Consider the following 18,166-nt stretch of genomic DNA (forward strand, 5'->3'; position numbering starts at 1 on the left):
CTTCAGGCACCACCAATTCAATAACAGCACCATCGATCCATGGCTCGCAGCAACTCCATAACTATCATTTCTCAATTTCAGCTCCATTACTCACTACACATCAACTTCGTTTCCTGCTCAGAACTCATCACAGCAGCAACATCTCAGTTCAGCTTCATGATCCCTTCTCAGTACAACCAAGCCAACAACTCTAGCTGCACTTCCTCTTGGTATTCTTGCAACTAAGTTTCAGCTTCTATTCTCACTGCACATTTCCATCAGATCATTCCCCAACATCAGCTCAAGACATTCTTCACCTGCTAGATCAATCCTCACTGCTGCCTTCACATCCACGCTTCTGTTGCCATCCATCAGCAGCCAACACCATTTGTTCTCTCGAACTCAACAATACCACCCACTGCAATCGTCTGCAATCTCTCCTGCGACTTCAAACACCTTCTCAAGCTCACAACTGTAACATATCAGTGCCAGACTTAGACCTGCATAACCATTGACATCACTATCTCAATCTCAATCCAGTTCTCATCTCCAAAACATCCCTAACACATCATCAACTTCATTCTGTAGCTCCAACTCAACTGAAAACCAACAACTCCACCATAACCCTGTAATATCTTCAAATCATCTCCAATAGGCCCCTAGCACACTTAGCAACAACTCAGCAACAATCACTTACAGCTGCAACTTCTCATCTCCCAGTTCTTCTCAACTGCAGCAACACTTCCTCATACCACCATCAACACGGCATAGCTCCTCTATCCTAACATTCATCTAAACCCATAATTCCAATTAACTCATGTCGTTCCATTCAACCATAATCAGCCATCTCTTTTCTTTCTTCGATTGACCTGACATTGAATCACACACACAGAGCTTCAATTTCTTCCATTCAATCCCAACGGTATCCACCAAATCAGCAGTACCCAGTTCTTCATTTACTGCTTAGCTTCTCAATCAAACCCCTCTCGAATCGAATCCTAATTGATCTCAGCAAATCCAGAATCATCTTACCATCTTGAGTATGAGGAACCCATTGACTTCAAAAGTACCATACTTAAATCTTCTTCAGCTTCTTTCCAACCGGATCTGAATTTCAACTCGAAATCTATACCAAACCCATTCACTCAATGCAGCCATAGAACTCAATTTTCCCATTGTTATTCTCTGTCTCAGAAATCTCGAGCTACTTTATTTCAATCGGCAACAACAAACTCGTTTAGATTTAAATCATGCATAACTACCTATCTGTTCTCAGCTTCGAATCCCATATCTAACTACTCCGGCAGCAACAATTTCACCATGAACAGGTTCTCATCTCACATGGAAGAAGAAAACCAGAAAGGGGCAGAAATGAAGAAGACTAGGTCTATTCGACCTAATGTAAGACCATGGTGTACGGACATGAATTTATGCACCCCTCACATTAGGATAAGGGCCACCCAGCTGAAACATCAATTTCCCTTCAACTGTAGGTCCTGCGAGACTGACAGTTCAGTTTTCGAACTTTCTCATAAGAAGTTGTAGTGAACTCATTCTTTCACCGCATGACCTTAGCCGGCTCCATTGCTCGCTTGTGAATCCAAATGGTTGATTTCTCCTTCTTTTGCTAATAATGACTCCAAGATACCTAATCGACTCAAAAGTAAACATACGATACATAATTTACACGACAATAGCAAAGAAAGCATAAATACTAGATATAAAATTAGGTGTTTTAGACACCTATCAGTAGTCACGTATTCCGTAAGGTTTTCCTTATGTTGAGTACTTGAACGGTTAAGTTAGTCACCTCCATATGATTAACTTAGTCGTAGCCTGTTGCTCCGTGAGTTTACTTATGTTGAGCACTTTCAATTTAATTGATCACTTTTGTGGTTTTGATTTAATTGCATATTCCAATTAGAATATTCATGGGTTTTCTTGTGAGTATTTTGATTGAGTTTTGGATATAAAAAATCATACACATGGTTTTTGGTGTCCAAATAAAAATCCTTCTTTTCTCTCGAAATTAAGGTCGCTCTTGTTGTTCCTTTGGGAATGACATCAAATGGGGGAGAGTTCTTTTGAACTTGTGTTTAATGGTAATATCTTGTGGGGAGTGCAGCTGTGGAATTTTATAGGGTTATCTTGCGTCTTAAAACTCCTTGATGAATGTTGTTAGCTTCGGCTATAAGATTGCATCTAAATTAAGATGATATGTTGTCTTTCTTTTGGTCATGAAATGTCTCTTGTGGAAATTTCATTATGAACCCGTTCTTGTACCTTTGCCAATTTTATTGACAAAAAGGGGGAGAAATATTGTAGGTCACACTACAAATACATATGGTTTTTAGATCATTGTGTAAGGGGGAGTAGTTTCCATGATTGAGATGGAGTATTGACTAAGGGGGAGTGATACATATCACCATAGTATTATTGTTAAAGTCGTGATGCAATTGGACTTCGATGTTCATAATAATATTATGACACTGTATAATGTTGATCGAGAATATCGATTTCTCTCATTGTTATAGGTACGGATCTTCAACAACGGTGATACTAAACTTACAACCTTTGGGATCATTGGAGTACTTGGAAGGACGAAGATTTCAAGGAACGTTGAAGATTGGACTATGCAATAGGAGCCACTAAAGTTTATCTTTTTTGTATTCCATATGTATTAATAGTTTTGTCACTAAAATTGACAAAGGGGGAGATTGTTAGAGCATAGCTCGGTCAACCTCGCATGTGTTGCTATATCAAGCATGTTTGTCAATGTTAGTGATCAAAACTATAAAGTGTTGATTTCTAGCCTATTAGCTAAGTCTCGGACTAGGATAGGAAAAGTGTAGTTGAATTCAAGGACTTCACGGTGATTCAACGAAAACGACGAAGATCTACACCAAGGAACCGTGGAACTTCATCAACAAAAAGGTATGTGAAGACTTGAACTTATCTATCACTCAAAAGTTTATCTATTCTTCTCCTACTTCTTCTGAGACAAAAGTCGTATGCTATATAGACTAGATCATATACACTTGATATTTAGAGCTGAGTATTCATTGTTTATCTTTAACTCGAAATCATATGTTGGTAAAGCGTTTCGCTTTGATCAGGTTTATCTTCACCTAGTGACGAAAGTCATGAAAGTTTCAATTACATTGAGAATTGCTCTGACGTGAATCGGTCTGTGAAAAATGGCTACATAGTGTCCTCTGAGAATGTCTAAATGATTGGAATGGGAGTTTAGATTACATAACCATGTATTCCTTGAACCGAAGTTTTCGAACTTTGTTGATCAAGAGAAATCGGTAGGATTGTGGAATTGGCTTGCTAAGTCCGTGAACCCAGTCCGTCGACTCTGTCCGCGAACTGACGGAAGTTCTCGACCGAGAATTTCTGCTGGGATTTCCAAAATTCGTTTGTGTGCTAAGTCCGCGAACTGGCGGAAGTTCTCGTCCCGAGAATTTCTGCTAAGTTTGGAAAACTCAACCGATTAGCTTAAGTCCGCGAACTTGTTTGTGAACTTAAGAGGTTATGATCTAAAGATGTGCTCTGAACATGAAACATTAATTATTAAGGAATGCTTTATGCAAGCCGTGGATATAATGTTCATGAGCTGATTCTAATCGAATCGAATCATCTTTGTTTCAATTGTGTCTTGTGTAGTTACATAAGATCTCATAGCAATTGAACAACTATTAACTAGTTCATTTGAGTCAATTGAACTGGTTATGGTGAAGAAGAACATGATTAATATGAGATGCTCATATGGTTGACCTTTTGGGTTATCATGTTGAACCAACATACGTGTACTCGTTTGGGCATGGTTTTCTCAAACCAAGTAAACGTGTACCCAAGTGTATGTGACAAGCTATGTATTTCGATCTAACGGCTGAGAGATATTGGCTTGAATCTAAATCAGGTTTTCATCTAACGGTGAATAGAGTTTGCTTTGTACCTAAGGCAAAACCCTGATTTAAAGGCTATATATAGGAGACATCTAACATTGAGCAAACCTAATCCCCACACGTATGTGTGCTACTAGTGCTCTCGCTAGAGTCGATCTCCATTAACTCTTGAGTTTCTTCTCTAAACTCGAGTTAACGACTTAAAAACTTCGCTGGGATTGGGAAACCAGACCGATACTACTTTTATTGTAGTTGTGTGATCTGATCTTGCATCTTCTATAGTACGAGTACAATCGATTGATTGGCTTGAGATCGTGAGAGTTCTCTGATAGGCAAGATAAAGAAGTCACAAACATCTTCGTCTCACTGTTTGTGATTCCTCGACAATATGCTTGTGTAGTCAGGAAGGATTGTAAAGAGGTGATTGATTAATCTAGGCTGTTCTTCGGGAATATAAGTTCGGATTATCAATTGGTTCATGTTATCTTGATTTTATATCTAAAGACGGAACAAAACCTAGGGTTTATCTGTGGGAGACAGGTTTATCCTTTTGATATACTTTTCTATGTGAGACAGATTCGTTTATTATCAAGTCTGTGATTTTGGGTTGCATCAACTCTTTGTTGTGGGTGAGATCAGCAAAGGGAATCAAGTGCGCAGTATACTGCTGGGATCAGAGGCGTAGGAGTACAACTGTACCTTGTATCAGTGGGAGATTGGTAGGGGTTCAACTATATATCAGTCCGAAGTTAGCTTGGAGTAGGCTAGTGTCTGTAGCGGCTTAATACAGTGTGTATTCAATCTGGAATAGGTCCCGGGATTTCTATGCATTTGCGGTTTCCTCGTTAACAAAACTTCTGGTGTCTGTGTTATTTCTTTTCCGCATTATATTTTATATAATATAAATAATACAGGTGGTGCGTTCGTGATCATAAACTTCTCTAATCCAACTTTTGGTTATTGATTGTAATTGATTGATCCTTGGACATTGGTCTTTGGTACCGTCCAAGTTATCTCTCTTTGATAAAGACTCGCTATTGATTTTAGCTTGAGTAGAAATCAAATCGAGATATTGAGATAATAACTCCTTGAGATACTTTTTATCTAGATTGAGTCTGACTGTCTAGTTGATTCTCTAGCAAAGTATTTCGGAGTTAGTCCATAGAGATTGCTAAGAGAAATATTGGGTGGTGTTGTTAGACCCCCGATTTTTCATTATTAAACTAAGTAAATCCTCTAGCCCAATGATAAAAGAGATATGAGCTATTAGCTCTTATACTCTCATGGTAGATTGTGGTTTTTGAGGAATAACATTTTTTTTGAGGATGAGAAACCTAATATCACAAATATCCAAAACAAAATTATGAGAACTCTGCAAGATTGTGAAAGAAGAATGAAAGGTCTTATGTGGGGATCTGATATTGAAGGTCATATTCTGCAATCCTTTCACCTACAATACATGAAAATGTAGAGAGTAAGAATTGTTGAATTTTTTTTCTATCTCCCTAATATGGATGAAGTTCTATTGTGTTGTGATGATGCCTCAAGAGGTAATCCAGGGCTTGATGGATATGGTTTTATTGTCAGAAGCATCATATGAGATTTTGTTTTTGCTGAGTCAGGTGGTCTAGGGGTCCTTAAAAATTACATTGTTGAGTTTATTGCAAGTGTAAGAGCTTTGGAATGGGCTCTGTAAAATCAGAAGTTCAAGGTGATTCTGCAGACTGATTCTAAAGCTTGTGCTATTTCATTGATGAGTCAGAAGATACCATGGTTCCTGGTATCAAGATGGCAATGAGTCATCACTGGTCTACACTCTATTTGTTACAGGCATGTGTATAGGGAGGTTAATTTCTCAGCAGATCATTTTGCTAAGAAACGAGTGTACCTTCAAAAAGGCCAAAGTCTATGCTACAGAGATAGAATAAATTCCCTTACTGGTGAAGTATTTATGGAAGGAGAATATACATGTTTATTATTTAATTTATTACAAGTTATATTTTAATTTGATTAAAATATTTTGGTTTTCATTATTTAAGTATGTTGTAGTAATATTTAATAATATATAATTTAATATTTTATTAGTTTAGAAAATATCTATTAGCTACGGTAACAAATATATTTTAGTTGATTAGAAAATAATCAATGATTTTATAAGAGTTATCTATATAAAGAGCTATGTGTTTTGGTATTTGATAGTTTTGGATGAATAAAGAATATCGAGTTTCTTGAGTTTTATCTCAGAGATGCATGAGTTTTGGACTAAGTTATGTTTCACGCTTCTGCCCTGCATCAGTTGGTTCAGAGACATGAAACGCTCCTGCATCATGTTTCGAGGAAGAAATTATGGTGTTGTTCGAAGAGCCCCTCTCAGCGATGAGAAAGAGCAAGTGGTAATAGATGATCTAGAACGGAAGGTTAAGGCGCTCACCCTCCAATTGGCTGAAATGCATCATCAGCAAGATCCTCATCATGGTCCTAGCCTACATAGAGTGGAGGAAGTGACCGGTGATGAATAAGAAAACCTCGTTGGCGACAATGAGGAAGGATTTCAAGGAGTTGCACATAATCCACGAGATTTGTCGGAGTCCAGGTTAAAGATTGAAATCCAAAGGTTTGGCGGTATTTTTTCTTTTTCAATAATTGAAAAATATCAAGTTATCGTGGATTGGAATTCACCACCAATTTATGATATTTATCCTGATGATGAGATCATATTATGTTCTAGTTATGTTGGTCCATATTCTCTTGAATCAGTATGTAGTCAGGTGGATCAACGACATCAACTTCACTTTTTCGATGCACAAATATTTTTCAGTCCGATAATAATTATGCCAAGATTATTTAAGTTGAAGGATTATGAGGATTTTCATCGAAGAACTATTATACAAGAACAAATACAGGCGAAGTTCGAGGGCAAATTTTTTTAAGAAGGGGAGAATTGTGGAGTATTTATGAAAGGAGAATATACATGTTTATTATTTAATTTATTACAAGTTATATTTTAATTTAATTAAAATATTTTTGTTTTCATTATTTAGGTATGTTTTAGTAATATCTAATAATATTTATTTTAGTATTTTATTAGTTTAGAAAATATCTATTAGCTAAGGTAACAAATATATTTTAATTGATTAGAAAATAATTAATGATTTTATAAGAATTATCTATATAAAGAGCTCTGTGTTTTGGTATTTGATAATTTTGGATGAATAAAGAATATTGAGTTTCTTGAGTTTTATCTCAGAAATGCATGAGTTTTGGATTTAGTGCTGTTTCACGCTTCTGCCCTGCATCACTCACTCACATGGAAATCCCTCATCAACCTTACTATAGGTTTGAGTAGTGCTCTGTTTTTATTGCTTTAGTCTTTTTTTTTCTTCCTTTTTTGTGTTTGCTTTCATAATGGGCCTGTTGGTCTTGTATTTTGACATTCTGATTTTTTAATAAAATATTCTGTTTTTGGAAAGAAAAAAAAGAAGAAAAAAAAGTAATCAAAGTTTGGGTTGATCTAACAGATAAAGGATTTTATTAGTTTAAACAGAAGATCCTTTGTCAACAAATCAAACATATCTTTATAGAAAAAATTGATTAGAGTGGTTACCAAATATGTTCTTCCTTTATTGTTTGGAATACGATCCAAAGGACTTGCTATTCACGTGCGTGACTCTAGAAGTCGAAGGCGCAGGGATACCGAGGAAACTAAGTAGTTATGGGTAGTCTACTTGGTCTCAACTATACGAAGTTGGTATGAGATTCCGTATAACGACTTAATTCTGGGATTATTCAAAACTGGACTAGGTCCCGGGGTTTTTCTGCATTTGCGGTTTCCTCGTTAACAAAATCTTTCTATGTCATTTAATTTATTTCCGCATTATAATTTTTATTATAATTAAGTAAATTACACACGTACGTTAATCCTAGTCACTTGATATTGATCCTATAGAGTTTCGGCTTAATACCGTACCTATTATCAAGTGATCACTTTGTTGTTGTATTGTCTCGATCGATTTAATATCCATAGATGATCACACAAAATGAATACTATAGTTATCGTATTGTATAGACTTTGTCCATAGACGATCACACTTGGTATCGGACTTATAGGTTGATATTTAAAAGATTGTGGTGTATTTGGGTACCTTCTTATTTTCAAGTTTTGCTTAGCACCTATCCAAATAATAGAGGAACTTCCCGCTCGTTATTAAATCTCCTCTTGAGATATGTTTCGAGAAAAATTAATGTCAATGTAGAATTGTTGGATTAGAAATACCCTTGAACCGTCGTATTTTTATCTGATTTTTTTTTTATAAGGCCGTGTTGCATGTGGAGTTGTATAGACCTGACCTAGAATGTCGATCCGGACTCTTACTGTCCTAATTCTTTGAAACCAATTTAGACCAGAGAATACAAGGGAAATATATGCATGTATATTTTAGCAGACCACAAATCCGCAAGGACTGCAATATCCGCCTCAACAACGGCATCAGTTTCCATCTTAACTAGGGCAACAGTTTTCATCTCAACAAGCGCGGAAGTTTCCATCTCAACAAGGATATCATTCAGTGTATTTTTTGCTGTATTGAATTGAATTATAACTTTTTAGTAGCTTTGCCTCCAGTATCCCTCATTGGACAAGCATATTAGGTTGGATCTAGCATCGAAGGAGTTTGAATTCAAGAGAGTTCCAACCACCTAGTATTCCAACTATTTTGAAAATGAAATTCATCCTTCCAAAATGATGTGTTTGGCATGATTGTGAATGATATTGATAATCACATTACTTTAACTTTTTTAATATTTTTGTTTAGAAAAATACTAAAATATTACATATCTACTATTAAAATTGATAAAAAAAAACTATTTATACACAAAATAATATTAATTATTTCATATATATATAATTTATTTTAATATTTTGAATAAAAAATAATTAAAGTATTACTTTAAGTAAATGTAATTTTAACTAAAATCAATTTTGGTTCAAAATAATATTTCTTAATTAAAGATAATAATTTATCAACAACATTAGTGTACTTTAATAATAAGAAAATAATTTTTTATTTTTAAATACGAGAGAAACTGATTTTTATATATTATTAAAATTTATAAAAAACTAAATATTATACACATAAATTTTACCAACCAAAACTCTGCACGAGTCCTAATTTTTCTAATATATTGGCCCCATGAGGCTTTTTCTAAAAAAAATAAAAAATACACTTAATAGTATAAATGTAATACTATTAAATTAAGAAATATATTATTGATTATTAATGTTTTAATAACATATATACTATTTTGATATTTTTTAAATAATTAATAATGTTTATTTTTTATTTTAAATTTTTTATTTATGGATAAAGAGTATTACATTAACTAGTTGGAAGCCTAACAAGCTAATTTCCAACAACATACTACTACATTAATTGAACAGGTTGCGGTACTAGCCTACCAACGAGCCTCATGGGTAACCAAGCCAAGGGAACCGAAGCGGATGGGGGCTGAGATTGTGTCACAAGGGGGCAAACTAACACTACCTTCCATGTTAATTTCTACAATATTACGTCATTGGGGGCTCGAACCTGGGACCTTCTGGAGCGCATGAAACTTTGGGAAACAGGGATGACCGGCTGAGCTAGGTGCATGTTTTTTAAAATAAAAAGTAATTTAATAAAACTCAATATTGGTACTTTGACCAAAAATAATATTTCTAAATAAAAATTAATCATTTATCAATAATAGTAATTTATTTTAATAATAAGAAAATATGTTTTTATTTATAACTATGCGGAAAAATAATTATTAATAATCATTTTTTGTTAAGAAGCAAATCCCTGTCCATTTTACATTATCTACAAGAGATTCCATTCTGTGGCAATGTAACCAGATTAAGCATGCTCAAGATTATCTTTTGGTTGTTCCCATCAGTGGTTTAGATCAATGTCTTGGTCCTAGACAGTTCAGAGCAGTGGTTTGTTATCGTCTTGGTATCCCTCTGTTTTTCGAAGACGGGCTTTGTTCTTGTTGCGATAGGCCTATGAACATTTTTGGTGATCATGCGCTTCATTGTGCTAAGGATGTTGGACTTAAGTTTCTTCATGACTTGGTTCGTTGTATAACTGCAGATATGTGTTACAAAGCTGGTGTTCCTGCGCGCAAAGAAGTTGCTTTTGGGATTAGTGTCAGAGAATAACAAGGATCTATGCCCAACGGATATCCTGGTGCTCAACTGGAAAAACAACAAAGACGTGTGTATGGATATTACATGTGTTTCACCTTTCACTGCCTACGGAGTTCGTGCCTTCGTTCCAGGCCAAGCTATTTCGAAGGCAATCTTGCGCAAGCGTAATAAATACTTGAATGAATGTGATTCTCATGGTTTTGGATTAGGTGTTTTGGCTTTCACTACGTTATGATAGCTTAGTGAAGATTTTATTTATTTTTTAAGCGTCTTAAGAACTACTTAGTTAGTAACGATGCTGGCAGTGACCTAGGTAGTTTTATTTTTCATAGATTGGACGTTGCTATTCAAAAAGGAGTTGGTGCCCACCTTGTTGCTCGGTTGCCGACTAAAAACTCCTTTGTGTAATTCCGTCAATAAATTGAAAAATAAGCTATCATGTTTTAATAATAGTTATACACATAAAATATAAAATAATACTATAAATTAATAAATATAATATTAATAACTGATATTTTATGTAAATTTGATATTTTGAATAATTTTAAAAATAATTAAATATTTAAATAATTTGATATTTAAGAAATAATCTGATATTCTTAAATTTGATATTTTATAAAATAATTAAATATATAAGTATATTTCAAAAATGGATTTATAATACAATATAAAAAAAGTATTACTGAAAGATATTAAAAAAAGATTGTTATGCAAAAAAGGGTTGGTGCTCAGCTAGTTGCTAAGCTTCCAACTAGTTTCTTGTAATTTTCTATTCTCTTATTAGTTTATTTTAAACAAAGGGTTAATAAATTAAATACTTAATAAAGATATTTATAATAATATTATTAAATTAATATTAAAAATAATAAAAATGTCAAAATAACATTATATCTTAATTACCAAAGTAAATTTGTAACTATAAGAAATCAAGTATTGTTTAAAGAAAAAAAAAAGTTGAAATGTCAATATGGTAAATGTGAGGAGTTGAAATGATGGAGTTTCAACTCCCATGGAGGAGGTGTCATTTGATTTTCTACTGAAAGATGGAGTTTTAATTCCCTAAAGTTGCAAAGCCATCCATACCAAACACCCTTGAAATTGAGCTCCAGCATTGACTCCTCTTGTTGACTGAACTACACCCTCAACTCCATCCATAACAAACGTGCTCTTAGTGTAGGTTGGTTTTCCTTAAAGATAAATAATAAAGGGATGCCACTAATTTACATGTAAACTTAACCCTGTAGGGCATAGTATCTACAAGTTCAGTTGAAGTATTTCATGTTTACATTTGGATGGCTACAATTTCGTTAGATCTTTTGTAGCGGCATTGGAGTAATGTATTGCTCGGTTGAACTCACAAGTTTTGCGATCTCAAGTTTGTTGTCAATGTTAGGTGATCAAAACTATATCTTGATTTCTAGTCTACTAAGTCAAGTTTCAGACTAGGTTAGTTGAGCAACAGATATCACCTTTAAAGACTGAAGATCGACGACGGAATTTGGAGAACTTCTGTATCAGGTATGTGAAGACTAAACCATTCTATTTTACTCGCTATCTTACCAGTCTATCTATTGAGACTATGTCGTACGACTTCTAATAGATTTACAAAGAAGAAGTTTCGAGTCAAGCTGTGAAAGTCTCGAAATATGATTCTAACCAAAGATGTTCAATGGTTCTTAACAATATTAGTTCTATGAATTAATTTGTGGATCAATTAAAAATTTTCCATGCAAATGATTTTAGCACTTGGGAATTCTTCAAACATCATAAGAGAGAAATATGAACTTCTGATATTTCTTCTCGGGGTAGGTTGGCGAACCAGTTCGCAAAGCATAGATATCTGAGTTTCAGAAATACAGGAAGGTTGGCGAACCAGTTCGCAAACCGCAAGTTCAGTTGGGTACAGTTCACGAACCCGGTTGGAGAACTGTGGTGCACTGAATTTCAAAGTTGGTATAATAAGCTAGCAGTTGGAGATCCCAGTTCACGAATCGTTGTCAACTGAGTTCGGAAGTCTAGTAGGGTTGGAAAATCTGGTTCACGAACCGTAGCACACTGACTCAGGAACAAACCTTACTAGAACTCTCTTAAACACTTTTAAGACTTAATTGATCACTTAAAGGACGTCAGTTAACGGAATCAAGTGCGTAGAACCTTGCGAGGTTCAAGAGACGTAAGGAGCGCGACTGTAACTGAATCGCTTGGAGGGTGGATTCGGTCTCAACTAAATTCCAGTCCGAAGTCTGATAGTAGACTAGTGTCTATAACGGATTAATACAGTGTGGTGTTCAAATCTGGACAAGGTCCCGAGATTTTTCTGCTATTGCGGTTTCCTCGTTAACAAAATTTATGGTGTATTGTGTTTTTCCTTTTCTGCATTATATTGTTTATCTTTATAACTGGATTTACATAGGTTTGTACATATTCGATCTAAATAGATACGCCCGCTTAATTGTAATCGATTACGAAACTTGTTTCTTGTAGAATTTGTATCTTGAAAGATAGATAACAATTTTAATCACATGGCAGAATTCCGATTCGTCCAACTACTCTTCTTAAAAATAAAGTTCACGGACTCCGTTTCTATATACATACCGATTCGGTAGAGGTTGAGATATAAAATCTATATACATTTCGTCAAGGATCATTCAGTTGGTCTACTCGTTGTTGTATCAAGTTTTGTTTATACAGGTTTCCGAACTAAAAAGTTGGGTGTATTTAGCATCCCCTGTGTTTTCATAATGTGTAATACCGACATAATAATCTTGTTTTTCGGAAAGACAACATATGTTATCAAGATGCAAAAAAACTTATAGTACTTAATTTACAAACTAATGGGTGTACATGCTGATATATGTTAAATGATATTTTTGAAACTAATTAATGTGGTTGTAGTTTATTTTAACATAATAGTTTGTGTGTGTACATATTTCATCATCGAACACGTGTATATAGGAAGATACGTGGAGAGCATGCAGGCAAAGTCATCAAAACACGATGACACACGCCCATAGCAAAGAAGCCTATCCCGGCGACATAGGATCTTTGCCCGAACAAATCTAAGGGCAGAAGTTGAAAGATGCACCGAAAACACGATGTACTGCGGAGCACCAAATAACTCCCGAAGAGTTACTTTATCTCATCCCCAAAAGAATCTAAGATCAACGGTGAAGAGAAAGTTAACTGACATGGATGTGACAGGGGAAGAAGACACTTGTCTGACACGAGCAGGCGCCTCAACTACCCGCATTAAACACTCTGAGCAGTATACGTGTCGATCAACCCGTGGAACGAACGAGGATGGCTCTGCGTGATCAAGTAATGAACGAATACCTCCGCGTGATGGACACAAAACACAAGAAGATAAGGTTCCAACGGCCTCAGAGATAGGTCCCACACTCTAACCCTATAAATACCCCCTCTCCACCAAGAGTGAGGGGATCGGAAAAATCAGGGAGAGAAGGAGAGAGAAATATTGTGAGTGTAAGTTAGTCCTTTACAATATACAGACCTATGTAAACTCCAAAGTCACTCGACTATCCCTGTAACCATCAAGTATATAGTGAAACAACAACCCCATGGATGTAGGCCTTAGTGCTGAACCACGTAAATCCCAGTCTTATTTACATTTCAGCACTTTATATTCGCCTAACGCTCCTTGAGTTTTACTTTTATACTTCGTTTTCTTTATCTTCCCCTGCGTAAACGCCCCTCACAATGTTATTAGATGAGGCTATGATAAACCCGAGGGTTTTGAGCCAAGGAATCAATGCAATCGTATTATCAGTGTGAGACGGTACCTAGAGTGCGAACATTGTTTGTGAACATATAGATGCCTTCGTGATTACGTGTTCACAATTTGGCGCTAGAAACAGGGACTTCTTCCCGGTAAAAGATTTATCTTATCCTGTGATTTCATATTAAATTAGCATATGATTGGTCTACTTCATTAGCTCTGGCAGTATCTGTCGAAGCCATTCAAACTGTAAAAGATTTATTGCTTAGATCCATGGATTTACATTTTTTAGATCTCGTTTGGACTTGTCTTTCCGATGGGTTTTGAAAATTTCCAAAAAGATCTACGTGCATTTTCAAAGGTATCCTTTCACGTATCCACATACCTTCAATGAACCCGCATTTTAAAAAGTTCTCGATGGCCCTCGGGCAGTTTTTTTTCTTGGAGTAATGAATTTCGTAAACTAACCCGATCCGCACAAACATTTATGTTTCTCGCTGTTTGAAATTCCCTTGTGCAGAAAGAAAACGACAGCACGATTGAAAAGATGCAGGAAAATCCAAAGCCTCGTCAAAGGAAGCACCAAGGACAACCCCGGTCATCACCCGGAGCAAGCAGAAAGGAGACAAAGCCAAAATAACTAGTCAGAGACAGGACACTGCGGAAATCACTTCGCCTATGAACGCTAACTCCGTTGCAGCCGCAGCCCTCAGAGCAGCGGTAGCGAAGTACAGTACGGCAGCGGCAGCCCCAAAGGCTGCGGAAGCCAGCAAAACTCTTGTTACGAATCAATCTCACCAACCAAAAGAAAGGGTGGATGAATCCAGAACACATCAACCCGCGCACCCGCCAACCTTCGGAATGCCACCAACAAACGAACAGAATCAAACCGTGTCGATGGGCACTCCGCCCGATTTGGAATTGCCAACAATCGAAGCTGAACCTCCACCACCTTTAGTACAAACCATAGAAGAAGGCGGCACCATGGCCGTAGTAGCACGAGCGGGGACTCCCAATCAGGGGTCAAACCAATCACATCGACTGATGGCTGAGCTTGAAGAATTGAAGAAAAGCCAGCAGGTTTACGCAGATGCTGTAGTTTTGCTGGCCAGAGAAAACCAAGATTTAAAAGACCAGATTTCCCTAAGCACGAAGACCATCCAGCAACTTGATGAGGCAAATTAAAAGGCACCAGAACCAAATCGAGACCGAAGAGTCATCGTAGCATCCAATGGAGACACGGCTAGGGAAAGTAGCGCATCTGACCCAGATTACAATGACGGAGAGTCATACTATCACGAGATGAAGAGAGTAGGGCATCACTGCGCGATGGAAGAGCTACGTGATGAAATGATGGCCGAGATCAGGCAATTAAAAAGTAGACAAGGCGGGGGAAGGTTAGAAGAGGTCATGAGAGAGGCTAACTCCACGCCCCTAACTCATCGCATGGCCAACACCCCTATTCCGCTGAAATGCCCTGTCCCGACGTTCAAATGCTATGACGGATCCAGTGATCCCGCTGCACATAAGGCTGTTAACACCGGAATGGATAAGCTCTTTTCACTGGAAATTGGCTACAAGGAAACCACGAGGGAATACACTAACAGATGGCACAAGATCTGCCAGGCCATAGGAAGTGTGGACCCAGTGGTAAGTATCAACTGCTACAAGTGGGGATTAGACCGAATGAGTCCACTATTTGTTGAGATTCATGGAAGCGTGCCTAAGACAGATGGAGATCCTCGAATAATTATTGAAAAGCACGCTCGTCTTGAAGAAATCCAGCGTGAAAACCCGAGGGCGTACACGAAGAGGTCTCACCGTACCAATTCAGCAGAACAAACCAATGGGGCCAAAAGGAATTATTCAGTGGAGCGGCCTCACGAAGACAGGAAGGAACGAAGGGATGAACGACGAACAGGCGACCGAAAATTCGAAGATCAAGTTTACACGAAGCTCAACGCTAGCTATGCTCGGATCCTGTGAGAGATCAAAGGAAGGGAAAACCTGGAGTGGCCATGGTCTAAGGGAAAACAGCCCCCGAGAACCGAGAAGTCTAAAGATTACTGTGAATATCACTGCTTCAACGGACACCAGACCGAAAAATGTAAAAACCTCAAAATAATGATCCAAAAATTAATCGATGCTGGCGAGCTCAAACATTACGTACGAAAGGATGTCGCCGAGGATAAATCCAAACGAACCAAGACAGTCCAACCTCCAGAAGGGAACCGCACAATCAACACCATCTCGTGTTCTGAAGCCGCGGGGCCCTCACTTACAGCACAGATAGGAAAGAGGTTACGGAAGCAGTTCGAAGACCGCTGCGAATTGTATAAGATCGATGGGATAGAGGTGTACGAGCACGAAGAGTGGATGGACTCACCTATTATTTTCGATGCTGAAGATATCGAAGAAGATATGGAAGACCATAACGACCCCCTGGTCCTCACACTACCAGTGGATGGATGTAACCTTAAAAAATCCTCATAGACGGGGGAAGCTCAGTGAACGTTCTATTCTACGACGCATTCAAACGAATGAAGCTCCATGAAGCACATCTAATGACCTCTTATCACACCATATACGGATTCAATGGAGCACCCACAAAGCCATTGGGAGACATCGTGTTGCAAGTTGACGCTGGACCCATGAAGTTAGAAACACGATTCAGCGTGGTGGACGCCCCATCCCCCTACAACGCCATTATTGGACGAAAATGGTTACATAAACTCAAGGGAGTGGCGGCAACGTACTACCAATACCTCAGATTCCCAACACCTGAGGGAGTAATGGAAATCAAGGGAGATGGGGTCTCTGCAAGAGAGTGCCAAGCCACTCAGGATCGTATCAACAACGAACAAGAAGATCAGCGAAAAACCCGAAGAATTAGAAATAAAGAAGCCGCGAAAGAGAAGGCCATAGACCTAATCCTCAACGAAAATACAGGAAAGGGCTTGACAAAAGATGATAATGTACTAAGCACAGAGACAAGTACTTCAGCAGCCAACGAAGGACAGAAACATACCAAATAGCAATCAAAGAACGTCCCAGTCCTCGGGGACCCGAAGCCGGTGTTCACGCCAGTAGAGCCCGTAAAATAAATCAACATAGGAACGGAAGAAAACCCGAAGATGATCAAAGTAGGGACCATAATGGACGAAAGAAGAGAAGATTCTCTAACCAAATTACTTAAAGAATACGCGGATGTATTTGCCTGGAAGCTAGGAGATATGCCGGGGATTGACCCGAAAGTAATCCAACACGAGCTACGCATCAACCAGGCACACCCCGTTCAGGCAGAAAATTAGAAAAGTTGCACCAGTATCATAAGGCAGTGGAAAAAGAACTTCGGAAACTACTAGACGCAGGATTTATCAAGGAAGTCAAGTACCCTACATGGATCTCTAACATGGTCGTCGTTCCTAAGAAAAATGGAGGGGTTAGAATATGCATCGATTTTACTAACCTCAACAAGGCATGTCCAAAGGACAGCTATCCCCTGCCAAGCATAGATCAGCTGGTAGAAGCAGTAGAAGGATATGAAGAACTGTCATTCATGGATGGACATTCTGGCTACAACCAAGTAGCCCTGGCAGAAGAAGATCAGCCACACACACGTTCTACACCCCACATGGCCTTTATTGCTACACTAGAATGCCCTTCGGACTTCGAAACGCAGGGGCAACATACCAAAGAATGGTCGATGCTATCTTCAGGCCATGGATTGGTAGTACCTTAGAAGTCTACGTTGACGATATGCTCGTCAAAAGTAAGCTGCGCAAAGATCACCACCAGGATCTGAGAGATATCTTCGAAGCAATGAGAAAACATCACATGAAAGTGAATCCAGAGAAATGTACTTTCGGCGTCACCTCGGGGAAATTCCTCGGGTATCTGGTAACAAAAAGGGGCATTGAGGTAGACCCAGTAAAGATCAGGCCATAGTAGAAATGCCATCCCCGAAGAATTTAAAAGAAGTGCAGAAACTCAATGGGTCCATCGCAGCCTTGGGCAGATTTATTGCCCGATCCTCGGACAAATGCAAACATTTCTTCAATATTCTCAAAAAAGGGAGCAAGTTTGAATGGACCGCAGAATGCGAAGAAGCCTTCCAAAAAATCAAAGAACACCTAGCTTCAATTCCGATCCTGCAGAAGCCGGATCCTGATGAGGTTTTGGCATTATACATAGCAGCAACAGAAGACGCAGTCAGCGCAGTGTTGGTCAAAACCAATACGAAGATAGAACAGCCTATCTATTACGTCAGTAAGACCCTCAATTCTGCGGAAAGGAACTACACAAAGATCGAACAGCTTATCCTAGCATTGGTATGGGCTACTCAAAAGCTGAGAA

The sequence above is a fragment of the Papaver somniferum genome, chromosome 5 (assembly GCF_003573695.1).
Source record: "Papaver somniferum cultivar HN1 chromosome 5, ASM357369v1, whole genome shotgun sequence".
In the NCBI taxonomy this organism is placed as follows: domain Eukaryota; kingdom Viridiplantae; phylum Streptophyta; class Magnoliopsida; order Ranunculales; family Papaveraceae; genus Papaver; species Papaver somniferum.